General features: G+C 40.1%; 1 pseudogene; it reads right to left on the bottom strand.

Annotated features, from left to right (window-relative positions):
* Positions 1 to 3,008: 3,008 nt before the first annotated feature.
* Positions 3,009 to 5,266, bottom strand: LOC119055052 (netrin receptor UNC5B-like; annotated as a pseudogene).
* Between the last annotated feature and the right edge of the window lie 12,549 nt (positions 5,267 to 17,815).

Raw genomic sequence — 17,815 nt, 5'->3', positions numbered from 1 at the left:
GCTGGTACCAGGTGTGTTGGTACTGGAACCTCTAGGGAAGGGTTCTGATGCTGGCCCAGTTCATCTGCTGCTTTTGCCTGGGTCAGGCCAACTGATAGGAGCTACAAAGGGATCTAAAGCTGCCTGTGTTGATCTTGGAGGTTCCTTGGAAAGGCTATTCTTTGAAGCATAGCCACTAAGCATGGCCTGGGGGCTGCTTGGTAATTGGTATAGGGCACTCTGATGACATTTGCTGCTTGTTTTGGGTTTGTGGACCTTTCAAAAATTTAAGAGAAGTACACAGCATGGGCTGAGGTCAGCCACTTGTGAGTAACAGCTGGTGAAGGAGGTCTGACCTCTGGGCCAGTTGGGTGGTGTGGGTTCTCAGGGGATCCCTGATTCCCACCCCTGCTGTGGGAATCACCAGGGGTGAGTTTGATGGAGATTCAGACTTGGCACCTGCCAAGGTGACTACAGGCTGACTGGGGTAAGGGCTGAGCAAATGGACAATGGCACCTACCAGCACTTTAGTCCAGGAAAGAGTTTGTTGGCAAGACCCACGGGGTCCTAGAACATATACAAACCCACCCACATGGGAATCAGCACCAGAAGGGCCCAGTTTGCTTGAGGGAAGCGGCAAAAGTGATTGAAGTCCAGCAGAGAGTGGAACAAGCATCATGGTTCCCTTTCAGACCCCTGCCCCACATACTGCATCACAGCCCAGCCACTGGGTAACCCTGTCCTGGCGAACACCTAAGCCTCTGCCCCTCATATGTAACAGGCACATCAAGACCAAAAAAAAATGGCCCAAACGAAAGAACACATCAAAGCTCCAGAAAAAAAATGCAACGAAGCGATAAAAAGATAACCAACCTATTAGATGCACAGTTCGAAGCACTGGTAGTCAGGATGCTCACAGAATTGGCTGAGTATGGTCACAAATTAGAGGTAAAAATGAAGGCCGTACTAAGAGAAATAAAGGAAAATGTATAGGGAAACAACAGTGATAGGAAGGGAATAAGGACTCAAATCAACAGTTTGTACCAGAAGGGAGAAAGAAACAACCAAATAGAAAAAAATGAAGAAACAAGAATTCAGAAAAATGAGGAGAGGCTTAGGAACCTCCAGGACATCTTTAAATGTTCCAACATCCAAATTATAGGGGTACCAGAAGGGAAAGAGGAAGAACAACAAGTGGAAAAGGTATTTGTGCAAATAATTCCTTAATCTGGCAAAGGAAATAGACTTCCAGGAAGTCCAGAAAGCTCAGAGAGTCCCAAAGAAGCTGGACCCAAGGAGGAACACACCAAGGCACATCATCATTACATTAGCCAAGATTAAAATGAAGGAGAGAATCCTAGAAGCAGCAAGAGATAAGGGGACAGTCACCTATAAAGGAGTTCCCATCAGATTGTTAGCTGATTTCTCAAAAGAGATCTTACAGGCAAGAAGGGGCTGGAAAGAAGTATTCCAAGTCATGAAATCCAAAGACCTACATCCAAGATTGATTTATCCAGCAAAGCTTTCATTTAGAATGGAAGGGCAGATAAAGTGCTTCTCAAATAAGGTCAATTTCAAGGAGTTCATCATCACCAAGCCCTTATTCTATGAAATGTTAAAGGGACTTATCTAAAAAAAAAGAAGATAAAAAATATGAACAGTGAAAGGATGGCAGACTCACAGTTAGTAACGACCACACCTAAAATAAAAGCAAACTAAGCAGACAGCTAGAACAGGAACAGAATCACAGAAATGGAGATCACATGGAGGGTTATCAACAGGGAAGTGGGAGGGGGAGAGAGAGGGAAAAGGTACAGAGAATAAGTAGCATAGATGGTAGGTAGAAAATAGACAGGAGGAGGGTAAGAATAGTATGGGAAAAGTAGAAGCCAGAAAACTTACAAGTATGACACATGAATGTGAAGTAAAGTGTGGGAATGTGGGTGGGAGGGTCTGGGCAGGGTGGAGGGGAGTGAAGGGGGGCAAAATGGGACAACTGTAATAGCATAATCAATAAAATATATATTTTTAAAAAGAGTCCTTAATCAAATTGCTGACTGAACATCTCCTAAAGCAGTACACAAGTGTACATGCATGTGTCTGGGTCCATGATTGATGCAGACACCGTTCCACAGTGTCCGTGTCATTATGGATGAAATGAGACGTTCACGTGGACTACCGAGTCGGGGGAGGAAAAGGGACAGCATGGCTTTTCTCTCGAGGGGAGCAAAAGTTTTGGCCCTTGCCATGACCAGCCTTTATTGGGTTTCTCACACATTACATGATGCTCCTCATTTACTATGCACAGGTTGCTTTAGGTGGTTACCTTTTACAGAAAACAAAGGAGCCAATGCCACTAATCACATCACAGAAGAGGGATATTTGCAAATGAAAAGGGCAAAAGTGGTTGAACCAGTTATACTCATCCTTGGAAGGTTTAGCATGGATTTTAAGAAGTTATTTTGCAGTAGATGTTTGCCACTGATAAAGCTACTTGTTAATTATCTGTTTCCTACACTAGAATGTAAAATCCAAAATGGAATCTTTATCAGGTCATTGACATTTGCTAAATCATTGTTGGATGAAGAAATGATGATTGTTGTTGTCGTCTGGATTCTTTGGAAAACAGACTCAGAGACAGAGTTTATGGAACAAGATGTTTAACAACTCATGGAGGGGCGGCGGGTATGGGCAGAAAAAAAAAGGATTGGGCATAGTGAAAGCTGCACTCTGATGCAAGTCCGAAAACAGCATTGAAACTAAAACAAACTTACCCCATAGGTCCTGGGACTAGGGGTGGAGGAAGGGCCACTCTCTTGCTATGCTAACTTCTTCCAGAGTCATCAACCCCACCTTGGTTTCTGCACAAAGGTCTGAGGCCAGAAGGGAGCAGAGGTGGAGTAGAAACACCAGGTCCTCTTGACACCAGAGTACATGGATTGTCGTGGTCTTGGGGTAAGGCAAGGAAGGGGGAGAAAGGGTGACTCTGGCTGTGACCTGGAGGACAGCAGAGGCTGAACTTCCCCACATTAGGTGGAAAGGGCCTCCCTGTACCCACCTTCTGCCAATCCTACCAGCCCACCATCTGGGGCAGCTAAGCGGTCCCCATTGGTGGCCATGGCCACCAGTGTCTCACTCTTTCCTGTGTTCTCCAAGGCACTCACTAGGCTTTTGAGGTCTCTATCATCCACTGCAGAGATTCCTAGAGATCCAGGATCACACCTATGGCAAAGTAGTTCAGGTACCAGTCCATGGAGGATTTCTTTTTTGCCAATAGGTTCCAATCATTGCCCAAGAGTTGGGGGCTTCCAGGCTGTTATATATCTTCTGGTAGATGGACAGCAGGATCCTAAAGGCATGGGGTCTCAGCAGGGTGGTGAGCATGCTTGTGGCTGCAGAGTAGATGGTATCCGGGGAGCCAGCAGGTGTTTCTGCTGGTATGGTGTGCAGCTGAAATATCTGGCCTTCCTCTTCCACATACTACACACAGATCTTGCAGGTGAGCTTCCTGGAGGCCAGGCTGTGCCTCATCAGGGTGAAGGTTTAGTGTAGGGCCTTCCAGCTGTCATTCCAAATGCGATACAAGGGGATTCCTAGTACTTGGCCAGCAGCTTGCTCCTCCAGTGGAGTATGTCTTAGAGGGAGAAGTGCAAGTTATGGTAACTATCTTTAAACAGCAAGGGTTTTGGCTCCTCCTGAGGTAGCTGCCTGGGGTCTACTATGGTACCACAGCCTTCTTCAACACTACAGATATCCTCCAGGCAATACTGCCTGAGGCTATACCACAGGGATGTATAGAGAGCTGGGGTGAAGGTGGCCAGCTGGACCTGTTTGACTGCCAAGTGGGGATAGGACTCACCTGTGAAAATGTAGGTGCCCAGGTGGTATAATAGGATGTGGCAGGACTTTGCCTTCAACTGGCAGTAAGCAAGAGCTGTCCAGGGTCTGCTTGTCCAGGGTCATTACCTTCTCCCAGTGGTTGAGTTAGAAGATCCAGCTGTCAGCACTTACTTTGGCACATTGGGTCACATGAAGATTACGGGGTGCAAAGCAAAGGATCCATGGGCTTGCAGGTTGTCAAGGGGCTCAGTACTGCCTGGGTCCCCTCAAAAAGAGGGAGGGTGTTTTCTCCCTTGTTGAACAGGAGGTACATTTTGTTGAACTTGTCCAGGGGATGGTTCTACTGGGTACCAACAGACTGATCCCTGTGCTGGGGATGCTGAGGTTCCTGCCCAGGCAGTCAGATGCCACTGTGCTGGCAAAGAGGCAATATGACTCATATAAAGCCACACACTGATTAAGAGGTAAGGTTGGGGTTGGAACACAAGTCAAATCAATTCAAAAAACACCCCTATACATGTAGAACTACAATGAATAGTGATACAAACAGAATTATAAAATTAAGTTGCTAAAATGTTGGCAAAAAATACACTGTAGGAATTATTGCCAGCTGGAATGGAAAGTAAGAATGATATGATGTGATTGGAGAATTGGGTTTTCATTGGTAGTCATTTCTTACATTCCTCTGTATTCAGGGAGTAATCTGACAGGTCAGTGTTATTTGAAAAGCAAACCTTCCATTTATTTCCCAGGGAAATTTTTCCCTCATGACATCCTGGATACCACTCGGTGGCCATACAAAATGTCACAGTAAACAACTCAATATGTATTTCAAATGTTAATTGCCTTCTTAGACTTTGGAATTTCAAACTGAGCTCACTCACAAGTTTTATCACAGGCATAAAATTTATTATGTTGATGTTACCCTTTAAAGTGCTGAATTGATTCATCAAGGCCTGAAATATATACCATTGAAAAGTTATGAAAACACCAATGAATAAATAGGGTAACAGGGAGGTATCTAACTCCCTGGGACAGTAATCAGAAGTCACGTGTCAGTTTCACCTTCCTTACTTAATTAAGCACACATGCGTATCATGAACTCTGAAGCCAGACTGATGGATTCAATTCCTCGCTCTATCACTTACAATGACATAACTTCAGGTAAACTGACTGTTTTGGTCTCAGTTTTGCATCTACAAACTGATGATACCATAATACCTTTCTCATAGTGTTGTTGTAAAGGTAAAGGAACTTAGTGAATTCTCAATTCTTACCATGTTAGTTTTTATTGTGAGATAGATACTGGGAGTGAGGACAGAAAGAAAATACTCAAGTTTCCTTGGGAAGCTTACATTCCAGTAATGTCAATAAGTCCAGTAATTGTCCATGTAATTGTCACTATATAGACAATTACAGTGTAGTGTAAAACTGCTTGAAAGGCCATATATGGACTCCTTGGGATGGCTATTTAGTCTAATGAAGAATATTTACCTGGATACAATGGTACAAGCCTCACTCATCAATAGAAGGCAAATTCATGTCTACTGATGGTCATACCCATTTGGTTCTAAAGTTATCTATTGCTGTGTAACGCATTACCCAAACCTCGGTGGCTTAAAACAAGAAATATTTATCACTCACAGTTCCTGTTGCTCAAGACCCAGGAGGTAGCTTGTCTGAGTGCCTCTGGCTCAAGGCTGCTGATGGGATTGTAGTTAAGCTCTCAGCCAAGCTGCAATTTCAGCTGCATACTCAACCTAGCAGGGAGGGGTGGGAATCCATGTCCAAGGTCACTCAGTGGATTTTGGCAGGCCACAGCCCTCTGTCCTTGCCATGTGGGTGTCTACATAGAACCGCCTCATGAAATGGAAGCTGGCTTCACATGGACTCAGTGATGAGAGAGAGAGAGGGACAGAGCCAGAAAGCCACAGAGAGACAGGAAGTTAGGATGAAAGCCAAAGCCATTTTCTAAACTAAACTTGGAAGTGACATCCCATCACTCCTGCCATATTCTGTTTGTTAGAAGAAAGTCACTGCACCCAGCCAGCACTCAAGGGCATGGGTACCAGGATGTGTGGATCACTGGGGCCTCTTACAGGCTGCCTACCACATTCTGGTGGATCATGTAAAGCTATTTGGAAGGAATTTGGCTGAAACAGAAGAAAGGAAGTTAGAAATTCTGCTGGTCAATGTCCTTGCCATAAACCACCCAGCTAAAACCAAAAAGGAAAGAAGTCAGTCAACTAGTCATGTGTCTAGTCAAACACTTCCATTTCAAAGACGCCTTCTTTGTCACCATATTGATCTCCTTCATGCCATTGTCTCATTTCACTTTCATTATTATATGACATAGTCTTATTTATTTATTTATTTATTTATTTATTTATTACCTTTTCCCAGCCTCTATTTTGTAACCTCCATGAAGACAAAGACCTTGTCTGTCCTGAACCTTCAGTACACGGTAAATATTGTTCAAGAGACTGCCAGGATCTCTAGATAAGCAACAGGTCTCTCTGACCTCAAAGTTCCTGAAATGTGGTTAGAAAGACCAGGGTAGTAGACAGGAGAAAGTGTTTGTCACAATTTTGTCTTTAACTGCAGCCCAGTTAGAAGATTGAAGGAGCCACTGAAAGTGCAAGAGCCAGAGGAATCTTAGTGGACAAAAAAAGCTGAGCAGGGTTAAAACATTTGTCTGAATTTGGTAAAGCAGATATGTCTGAATATTAAGAGATGGAAGAAGTAACTGCATAGGTAAAGTGAGTCAGACTCAGAGACCTTGGAAACCTTAGCAAGGGAACTGCAGATCATTCAGACCACTCCCGATTCATGCATGTGGCAAGCCAGTTAATATACATGAAGCTGATGTGCCTCTATTCCTGTTTGAACCACTGAACAAAGTCTTTGAAGTGGCCAGACTTTCCCAAGCTGTCTCCAAATACGTCCCCAAGTGAGAAACACATCATCATTGTGTCTCGAAAATGATTCCCTTAGAATGATCTAACGTCCTTGAAAATAACCTAATTATCTTTACTCTATTTTATTTAATTATTTTTTATTGTTGTTCAAGTACAATTGTCTCCATTTTCCCCCAGCTACCCTCACCCACCCCAGCGATCCCTGCCTCCCACCCTCAATCCTACCCCCTCTTTGGCTTTGTCCGTGTGTCCTTTATACATGTTCTTTGATGACCCTTTCCCGTTTTCCCCTAATTAGCCCCTCCCACTATCCCTCTGGTTACTGTCAGTTTGTTCTTAATTTCAGTGTCTCTGGTTATATTTTGTTTGCTTGTTTGTTTTGTTGATTAGGTGATTAGGTTCCACTTATAAGTGAGATCATATGGTATTTATCTTTTACTCTTTGGCTTATTTCACTTAGCATAATGCTCTCCAGATCCATCCACGCTGTCACAAAGGGTAGGGGCTCCTTCTTTCTTTCTGTTGTGTAGTATTACATTATGTAAATGTACCATAGTTTTTTGATCCATTCAATTACTGATGGACACTTAGGTTGCTTCCAACACTTGGCTATTGTAAATTGTGCTGCTACGAACATTGGGGTGCATAGGTTCTTTTGGATTGGTGTTTCAGGGTTCTTAGGATATAATCCCAGCAGTGAGATTATAGAGTCAAAAGCAGTTCCATTTTTAGTTTTCTGAGGAAATTCCATACTGTTTTCCACAGTGGCTGCACAGTCTGCATTCCCACCAACAATGCGCTAGGGTTCCTTTTTCTCCACAACCTTGCCAGCACTTGTGTGTTGATTTGTTTGTTATGGCCATTCTCATCAGTGTGAATTGGTATCTCATCGTGGTTTTAATTTGCATCTCTCTGATGGCTGTTGATGCTGAGCATCTTTTCATATGTCTCTGGGCCCTCTTTATGTCCTCCTTGGAGGAATGTCTGTTCAAATCCTTTTACCATTTTTTCATTGGACTGTTTGTCTTCCTGCACTGGAGTCGTGTGAATTCTTTATATATTTGGAGATCAAACCCATGTCTGAGGTATCATTGGCAAATATTTTTTCCCATACAGTGGTTCTCTTTTCATTTTAATGCTGTTTTCTTTAGCCATGGAGAATCTTTTCAGTTTGATGACACCCCATTTGTTTATTCTTTCCTTTCTGTCCCTTGTTCTAGGGGACATACTGGTGAAAATATTGCCAAATGGAATATTTTAGTTTTTCCTGCCTATGTTCTCCTCTAGGACTTTTATGATGTCATGACTTATATTTAAGTCTTTTAAGAAATGTGCATGGAACATTATCAAAGATAGACCATATAATAGGACACAAAACAAACCTCAACAAATTTGAGGAAATTGAAATCATATCAAGCATATTCTCAGGCCATAAGGGCTTGAAACTAGAAACTAACCTTAAGAAAAAGACTAAAAAACACTCAAATTCATGGAGATTGAATAGCATGCTATTAATGAATGGGTGGGTTAATAATGAGATCAAGGAAGAAATCAAAAAGTTTCTGGAAATAAATGAAAATGAACTCACAACAATTCAGAACTTGTGGGACATAGTAAAGGTAGTCCTGAGAGGGAAGTTCATAGTGATATAGGCCTACCTGAAAAAGATAGAAACATTTCAATTAAACAACCTAACCCTACATCTACAAGAACTGGAGGAACAACAACAAAGACAGCCCAGAGCATGTAGAAGGAAGGAAATAACCAAGTACAGAGCAGAATTAAATGACATAGAGACTAAAAGCACAATTCTAAGGATCAGTAAATCTAGGACCTGGTTCTTTGAAAGATAAAAATTGACAAGCCTTTAGCCTGACCCATCAAGAAAAAAAGAGAGAGGACCCAAATAAGAAATGAAAGAGGAGAGATTACAACTGATACCACAGACACAAAGGATTGTAATAAATTACTACAAACAACTGTATTACAAAAAAAATTGAAAACCTGGGTGAAATGGACAAATTTCTAGAAGAATATAATCTTCCAAAACTCAATGAAGAAGAAGCAGAAAGCCTGAACAGACCAGTAACAGCAGATGAAATTGAAGCAGTAATAAAAAACTCCTGACACACAAAAGTCCTGGACCGTATGGTTTCACAGGAGAATTCTACAAAGCATTTAAGGAAGAACTAACCCCTATCCTTCACAGACTATTCCAAAAAATCCAAAATGTTGAAAGACTCCCAAACTCTTTTTATGAATGCAACATCATCCTAATCCACAATCCAGATAAAGACACAACAAAGAAAGAATACCACAGGCCAATATTGCTGATGAACATAGATGCTATAATACTCAACAAATATTGGCAAACTGCATCCAACAATACATCAAAAAGATCATACACCATGATCAAGTGGATTTATCCCAGAGATGCAAGGATGGTATAATATTCATAAGTCAATAAATGCAATATATTACATAAACAAAAGGAAAGACAAAAATGATATTATTGTATCAATAGATGTGGAAATAGCATTTGGGAAGGTACAGCACCCATGTATGATAAAAACACTCAGCAAAGTAGGAGTAATGAGGGCATTCCTCAAAATAATAAAGGTCGTATATGAGAAACCTACAGCCAACAGTATACTAAGTGGGCCAAAACTAAAAGCTTTCCAACTAACATCAGGAACAAGACAAGGATGTTCACTTTCACCACTTCTATTCAACATAGTATTGGAAGTCCTAGCCACAGCAATCAGACCAAAATAAATAAAAGGCATACACATGGGAAAAAAGGAAACAAAACTGTCATTGTTTGTAGATGACATCATAGTGTACATGGAAAATCCTGTAGACTCCACCAAAAAACTATCAACCTAATAAGATTTGGCAAAACAGCAGGATACAAAGTCAGTACTCAGAAATCAAGGGCATTTTTGTACACCAACAATAAAATATCAGAAACAGAAATCAGGAGAAAAATTCCATTTGCTATAGCAACAAGAAAAATGAAATATCTAGGAATAAACCTAACCAAGGAAGTAAAAGACCCAAACTCAGAAAACTACACAACACTGAAGAAAGAAATAAAGGAAGACACAAACACATGGAAGCATATACTGTGTTCATGGATTGGAATAATGAACATCAATATGTCCATACTAGCCAAAGCAATTTATAGATTGAATGCATTTCCTATTAAAGTACCAATGACATATTTCACACATATAGAGCAAGCATGTCAAAAATTAACATGGGACCATAAATGACCCCAAATAGCTGCAGCATGTTTGAGAAAGAAGAACAGAGTAGGAGGGATCACCATACCTGATGTCAAACTATATTACAAGGTCACAGTAAACAAAACAATCTGGTATTGGCACAAGAACAGACACATGAATCAAGGGAACAGAATAAAGAGACCACAAATAAATTCAAGTCTCTGTGTCAATTAGTATTTGACAAAGGGGGCAGAAGCATAAAATGGAGTACAAATAGCCTCTTAACCAAATGGTGTTGGAGGATCTGGACAGCTACATGCAAAAAAAAAAAAAGAAACTCAACCATCAGCTTATACCATATGCAAAAATAAACTCAAGGTAGATAAAAGATTTAAATATGTCACTACACCATAACAGTCCTAGAGGGGAACATAGGAAGGAGAATTTCAGATACTCCACACAGCATTATTTTCACCAGTATGTCCCCTAGAGCAGGGGACATAAAGGAAAGAATTTTTAAAAAATGGGACTTCATCAAAATAAAAAACTTCTGCATGTCTAAAGAAAAACATCAGTAAAATAAATAGGGAACCAACCATATGGGAAAATGTATTTGCATGTGATACCTTAGACTAGGTATCAATAAAATCTAGTGACTTAATATGCACAAACTTGATGTATAAGAAATGAATGTTAAAAAGCTATGCAGGAAAGAAAATATCACAAATTATAGAGAAGATCACAGTGGATTTCATCTCAGTAGCCTCTGGTATTTGCCACTGGTTTTTCTTTCTGGATCTGCCTCTGGTGATATTAGATATTGACCCTGTCTGATTTTATGCAGCCTACTCCAAGGCTGCCAGGGATCTACTGTCTGTGGCCGTCTCCTTCAGTAATTAATTTAGTCACTTTGCATTCAGCAGTCAGTCTTAAGCATTATGGGGGTGGGGCAGAATCACTGCTGGGGTTGGGGTTATTGTTTCTCCTCAGGCTGCTGTTACTCCAAGGGTAGTGGTCTGCCTGAACAGGATGTCTACTGCTGTATGGGGGATGGCTCAGCACCGAGATCTCAGTGGCTACTGTCACAGCTCTCTCCCCAGAGCTTCTGTCCCCAGTCTCTCCTCAGGCATCTCCAGCCCACTCTGCTCCACCTTTCCTGGAGCCCCAGGTAAGTGGCTGCAAATGAAAATTTGTGGGTTGGCACTTGAAACAGCTCTTTATATCTCTAGCTGTCTGTCTCTGGTAGAGAGCAAGCCTCCTGCTTTTGCCTCCAGTTGTTATCTGTGTACCTTTTGGGCTATGGTGCTTTAGGCTGGGGATCCCAGCTTAGGGTTTAGACCCCACATTTGTCAGGGGGATCCAATCAGTTGCTTAATTGTCCCTTCGGCACAGTAACCTGTAGGCACCCCACCAGCCCTCTTGTGTCTCCACTGCACTCCTTACCAGTCAGCTGGTGCTAAAGATGTTGTTGTTGGGGTTTTTTGTCTGTCTGAGGTTACAAAGCTTCTTTCCTGCTATTTTTCAGTTGTTCATTCTCGATGATTTCTCCACAGTTAAGTTGTAATTCCAGATTGGTCCTGGGAGTAGGTTACTGAAGCTTCCATTTACTCCTCTGCCATCTTGCATCCACTGTACTCATTTTTTTGGTCCCCTAGAAATCTGTTGATGAGTGATTGGACCACCAAAGCATTTTCACAGTGACCCAGCTTAGACCAAATGCCAATTCCTGGACCAGTTTCTCTACCAAAGTGATGGAGTTTTTCTGATTAGCCAAGTCAAAACATGTAGCTTCCCTTTTGTCATGAGTGAGGTCAGTAACAGCCACAGCAAAGCCACCTGATCTGGAATGTGAGAACAATGCTCCCAGTGAAAACTGAGATGTCATTGCCCAGAGAAGTTGAGAATCTTGGAAAAACAAAAAAATGGGTGTGCACTACATACAATATACTGAATTACCCTGAGCAAACCACACTGAGTTCTGAGTACAGCTCTGAGTATCACGATCCCTTATGAAGACTTTGGTTTTCACAAATGAAGGTTTTGTGGAAGAACAGAGCTTGTTTATACTAGAAGCCAGTGAGAAAACTGCAGGGCCTGTGAGCAACTATCAAATATCTCATAATGAAAGATAATTAGGTGCTATGTATTTACCTTATATCTAAGGAGTCAAATCATAGATGTGGTAGATATTCAATAGATATTTGCTATAAAAATGGAGAAGTCAAAGAGGGAAAGGCAACTCTTACAGATTTTTGAAGACTTAACATTTGAATAAAAATGTATGTGTTCTCTTCTTTTAGGAGTAACTAGTGTGAAATGGCTAGATCACATGTAGGTGTATGAATTAGTTTGCTATGGCTGCTATATAAATCACTACAAATGCAGTAACTTGGGACAGTCCAAAGTTACTAGTATGTTATAGTTAGAGATGTCAGGAGTCTGAGATGTATTTTACTGGGTTAAATCAAAGTTTCTAGAGACCCTGGGAAGAATCCATTCTCTTGCCTTTGACAGCTGTTGGAAGTCATCTGAATTTCTTGACTTGGCTTTTCCAAAGCCAGCTATCAGCTTCATTAAGTCTCTTTCTCTCTGACTCTCCTGCCTCCTTCTTGTGAGGACCTACACTGGGCCACCCAGATAATCCAGGATAATTTTCCCATCTAAAAATCCTTTAATCATATCTGTGTGGTCCCTTTCCATATGTAAGGTGACATATTCACAGCTTCCAGGGATTAGCACATGAACATCTTTTGTGGGCCATTATGCTGCCTATCAGAGTATGTGTTTAACTTTTAAAGACTCTGCCAGCTGTTTCTGAGAGTGGTTGCACCATTTTACATCATCTTCACCAATACTTGGTATGGTCAGTCATTTCAATTTTAGCATTTCTAATATGTAAGCAATGGCATCTTATTTCTGGCTTTAATTTATACTTCTCTTTAAGTAAAAAAATACTGCATAACTTTTCATGTGCTTATTTGCCATGTGTGTATCTTCTTTGGTGATGTGCCTGTTAAAATCTGTTTCCTATTTGTAATTGGCTTATTAAATTTTAACTGTGTTTTCTATACTCTAGATATAAGCATTGTGTTGGATATATGCTTTACAGTATTTTCTCCCAGTCTGTGGCTTATCTTTTCATTCTTTTAACAGACTTATAATAGATAAAAGCTAGAAACAACACAAATACTCAACACATGAATAGATGAAGTATGGTATATTTGTCCTGTAAAAGGCTATTCTCTAATAAAAAAGAATAAACTATTGATACTCCCAACAAGGTGGATTAATCTTGAACCAGTCATGAGTGGAAAAAAGCCAGATAATAAACAGTACATGCTATATGATTTCATTTATATAAAACTTGAGAAAATACAAACTCACCCAAACTGACAGAAAGCAAATTAGTGTTCTCATGGGATAGGTATTAGTGATGTAAGAGGGGAAGTGCAGAAGAAAAAGTACAGAGAAGAACAAAGAAACATTTGTGGTGAGAGAAAACATATACTGTTTTGACTGTGGTGGTAGGTTCAAGGTTATATAATATGTCAAAGTTTATCAAAACATACACTTGAACTATGTGCAGTCCATTATATGCCAATTACACTTCAATAAACCTATTATTTTAAAAGGAGATTTAAAAGATTTACTAACTAAATGCAACACATGGATCTTATTTAAATCTAGATTTAAACAGATAACTCTAAAAGAAACTGAGTCAAGGAAATTTGGACACTGGATGGAAATGATACTAAGAAATTAGTGTTAATTTTTTGGGCTGTTATCATCACAACTTGATAAAATTTGTTTGTCATGATCTCTCAGAGATGTATACTGAGATCATTAGCTGATTGAGCGATATGATCTCTGAGATTTTCTTTAAATGAACCCATACATGTAGGGAATATAGTCAATAATATTGTAATGACTCTGTATGGTGTCAGATTGGTACCAGACTCATCAGGAGACCTCTTTGTATGTTATATGAACTTCTAATCCTTATGTTGTATGCCTGAAACTAATACAATATTGTATGTCAACTATAATTGAAATATTTTAAAAACTAGTCCATGCATGGTGGGAGTAGAATATAGAGAAGGTCAACATGAAACAAGACTGGACACACTTTGATAATTGAATAGCTGGGTGATGAGCAAATACCTATTTGTTACACTTTTTTTCTCTACCTTCAGGTATATTCCAAAACTTCCATCATGTACAGTTAAAATATTTCAGTTTTCTAAAAATATATATTTTAAAACTTTTAGAATTTATTTTTAGAGAGAAAAGAAAGGAGGAAGAAAGAGATGGAGAGAAACATTGATGTCAATCGATTGCACCCAGGCTGGGGACTGACCTGCAACCTAAGCATGTGCTCTGACTGGGAATTGACACAGCGGCCTTTTACTTTGTGAGGCAATGCCCAACCACACTAGTTAGAGCAAAATTTGTTGAATGAATCTTGAATACATGAAGGCATACTTTGACTAAATATGAAACTATATATTTTTAAAACAATACCTTTCTGAAAATAGAATGAGCTCCCTTAGAACACAATGAGTTGGCTGGAGTAAACAAGAGGCATTCAGAGGCCAGAGGACACTTTATGAGGGATGACGTGGAGCAGAGTTTGATAATCTATGACCCATGGGCCAACCCAGCCCTCCATCGATGAGGAAAAAATAGTGAAAGCCATTTTTTAAATTTTTGAGAAATGTTTTGTGACATGTGAAAATGATATGAAATTTAATTTTAGGGTCTATAAGTAAAGTTTCATCGGAACATAATCATGTCCACTCATTCATATATTGCCTCTGGCTGCTTTCATTTCATAATAACAGAGTTAAGTAATTACATCAGGGACTGTGTGACCCACAGAGTCTAAACTATTTACCATCTGGCCCTTCTTTGAAAAGGTCTGCTGATTCTTGATAGGGAAGATACCTTAAACACCGAAAGTGTTTTTCTTAAAAGACAGCACTCTAGAAGTGTGAGTGGAAAAAGCAGGACACAAACATATTTAGCTTTAGGCTCTGTCCTCCCACCAAGAGTGACCTCGAGGATCAGGGGAAGATATGCTCCATTCAGAGCAATAAACATGTCCTTTCTAGGAACTCAGTGAGTTTGGAAGTTACAGGGGTCAGGGTTGGTCTCTAGTCTCAGGGTCCAGCATCCTCTTCTTGTGGACATTAATAGAGTCAATACAGAGGTTTAAAGAGCAGAGTGTAACTCTATGCCCTTATCAATGTCTGGAACACTATTGTGTTTGCTCATTTGTTTATTCACTGGCCCAGGACTTTGTCTGCCATGTTAAATGTCATATTCCATGCCTCAGGCAGTGCCTGCCAACAATGTTTAAGGTGTGAAAGTCAAAACATTGACTATCATTTTCTTCTTTCACAATGCAAATGCTATATATTCCTCTTAAGGCTTATATATATATATCACCTGGAAGTAGTACAATATGAGTATTGAGGGAATTTTGCCCACCACAATTTCTGTGCAAATCAGAATTAAGTTCAGCTCCCACTCCAGAAGGCAGCCACCATTCAGAGTTCTATTGAGTCATATACACACACCTTCTTTGTGATGATAAATGATGTGCAGTAACTGGCTTGTGATCCTGTGCAGGTGACTCACCCTCTTTGTTCTTCACATGTGTAAAATTGGGGGAGCATAATGGGGTTGTTGAGATAAATCTGAGATAACAGGGCACAGTACCTGAAACCAAAACAATCTCAGTTCTCTCTGTTCTCAGTGACATAACCCTTTTCCCCAATTGGCATAAAACATTATGGTAGTATTAGCCACAATAGTCAAAATGTGTAAACAACCCAAGTGTCTATCAACAGATAAGTGGATAAACAAAATGTGGTATATACAGCCAATGGATGTTAATCAGTCATAAAAGTAAATGAGATACTGGTACATGCTACATAATAGATGAACCTTGAAAGTGGGCTAAGTGAAGGAAGCCATACACAAAAGACCACATGTTATGTAATTTCATTTATATGAAATATATAGAATAGGCTAATTCATAGAGGCAGAATAGAAGTTAGAGGTTTCTAGGGACTGAGGAAAGGAGGGAATGTGAAGTGACTGCTTAGTGGGTACAGAGTTTCTGTTTGGGGTGGTTAAAATGTATAGAAATTGACAATGGTGGTGGTTGCACAATATTGTGAATGTCCTAATGTCACTGAATTGTATGCTTAAAAGTGGTTAAAATGGAAATTTTATGTTATATACATTTGACCACCCATAAAAGGATTTGGAAACTAAATTAAAGAGCCCCAGAAATACAGATGCTGATTTGGGAATCTGGAACCAGAATTCCTGGACTTGAATCCCAGTTCTACAGTGTGAGTAACATCTCACAGCCCTTCATCATTCTATTCAATTTCCCCATCTGAAAATGGGGATTAGAACATAATTTTATTTCCCACATGCCGTAAGTGGTCAGAGGGGTCATTAATATAAGCACTTAAAACATACCTGCATATAGTAAGTGCTCAATAAATGTTGGTGAGCAGTTATAAGGCTACTGCTGATAAGTGATTTTAATCATACACACTCTTAACACAGGGTTTCTCAGCCTTCTCACTGTCTGCATTAGGAGTAGACAACTCTCTGTCGTGGGGACTGATTGTCTGTCTGTGCATCGTAGGATGTTTAGCAGCATCCTTAGCCTCTCATCACTAGATGCCAAAAGCATACCCCCCACCCCCACCAAAAAATAAGTTAGGGCAATCAAAAATGTCTCAACATTGCCAAATCTTTCTTAGAAAAATTTTCCCTGGTGAAAAATCAGTTTTACCATCACCAAATTGCAAAGTTGGAAGGGGTCTTAACATATTGCCTATTCTGATGACTTTCAGATTCTTTAGCAATATCTCATGGCCCATTACCCATCCCATGTAAGTTTGTGTGGATTCATATTTATCATATATGTATCAAAAAGTTTCCCAATACAACATATACCCTTAAGGTGCACAATGTAATACCTTCTATTTTCATCCTGTTCTTTTCTATTCCTTTAAAAAAAAAAACAAGCCTGATCATGACCCTTTAAATTGATTTTATGATCCACTTATAGATCACAACCTGCAGGTTGAAAAAATACTAATCTAGTTAACTTTATTTTACCAAGGGCCAAAGAAATGTCCAGACATTCCAGGCCCATGCCAGGCCCACCTTCTCACTCAGCACCCATACTAGCTCTCCAGCTTCAAAAATTGATTCAGATCCCATGCAGTGTAGGGGAAATCAGCACCCCCACTTTTTCCTAGCTTTGGATACACATGTATATGCATAATAAATATAAATACACACACATTTACATGGAAGTCATGAAGAGTAGGTAATATCCAAGAAACCTTGTGATTTGGTAATGCTAAGACAGTTTTTAACCAGACAGATAAGAATTTGGAATAATAGAGGGAAAATTTTTAATTGCAAGGGATAGAGTCACACTGAAATTTATTTCACATTCAAGGTATTCCCTCTCCCTATCCCTCCCTCCAATCCTTCCCCTTCATCCCCTTCCCCTCTCTTATTTAAAGCAAGCAGCAGGTTGGGACTATATTGGCCTCTGAGAGGCCAATATTAGCCCTACCCTTGGAGACCTACCTTTGCCAGCAGGTCTCAGCAATTTAACATTCTGGCAAAACACCTAGAGGACAGTCAAATTCTACCCTAGGCCAGGGTGGAAGTTGTCCCAAGGAGAGCTTTTAGATGCAATCAATCTATTTTTATAATCTAATATTAAAGAAATCACAGGGGCAGCTAAAAGGACCTTTGCAAAGAACAGAAATATTTCTTCATGTAAAATAAAAAAGGCTGAATCATAGA

Source organism: Artibeus jamaicensis, unplaced genomic scaffold (genome assembly GCF_021234435.1).
Source record: "Artibeus jamaicensis isolate MK-2021 breed Jamaican fruit bat unplaced genomic scaffold, CSHL_Jam_final contig_729, whole genome shotgun sequence".
NCBI lineage: Eukaryota > Metazoa > Chordata > Mammalia > Chiroptera > Phyllostomidae > Artibeus > Artibeus jamaicensis.
The sequence above is the reverse complement of the archived record's forward strand: the minus strand, read 5'-3'. Positions and strand labels throughout refer to the sequence as shown.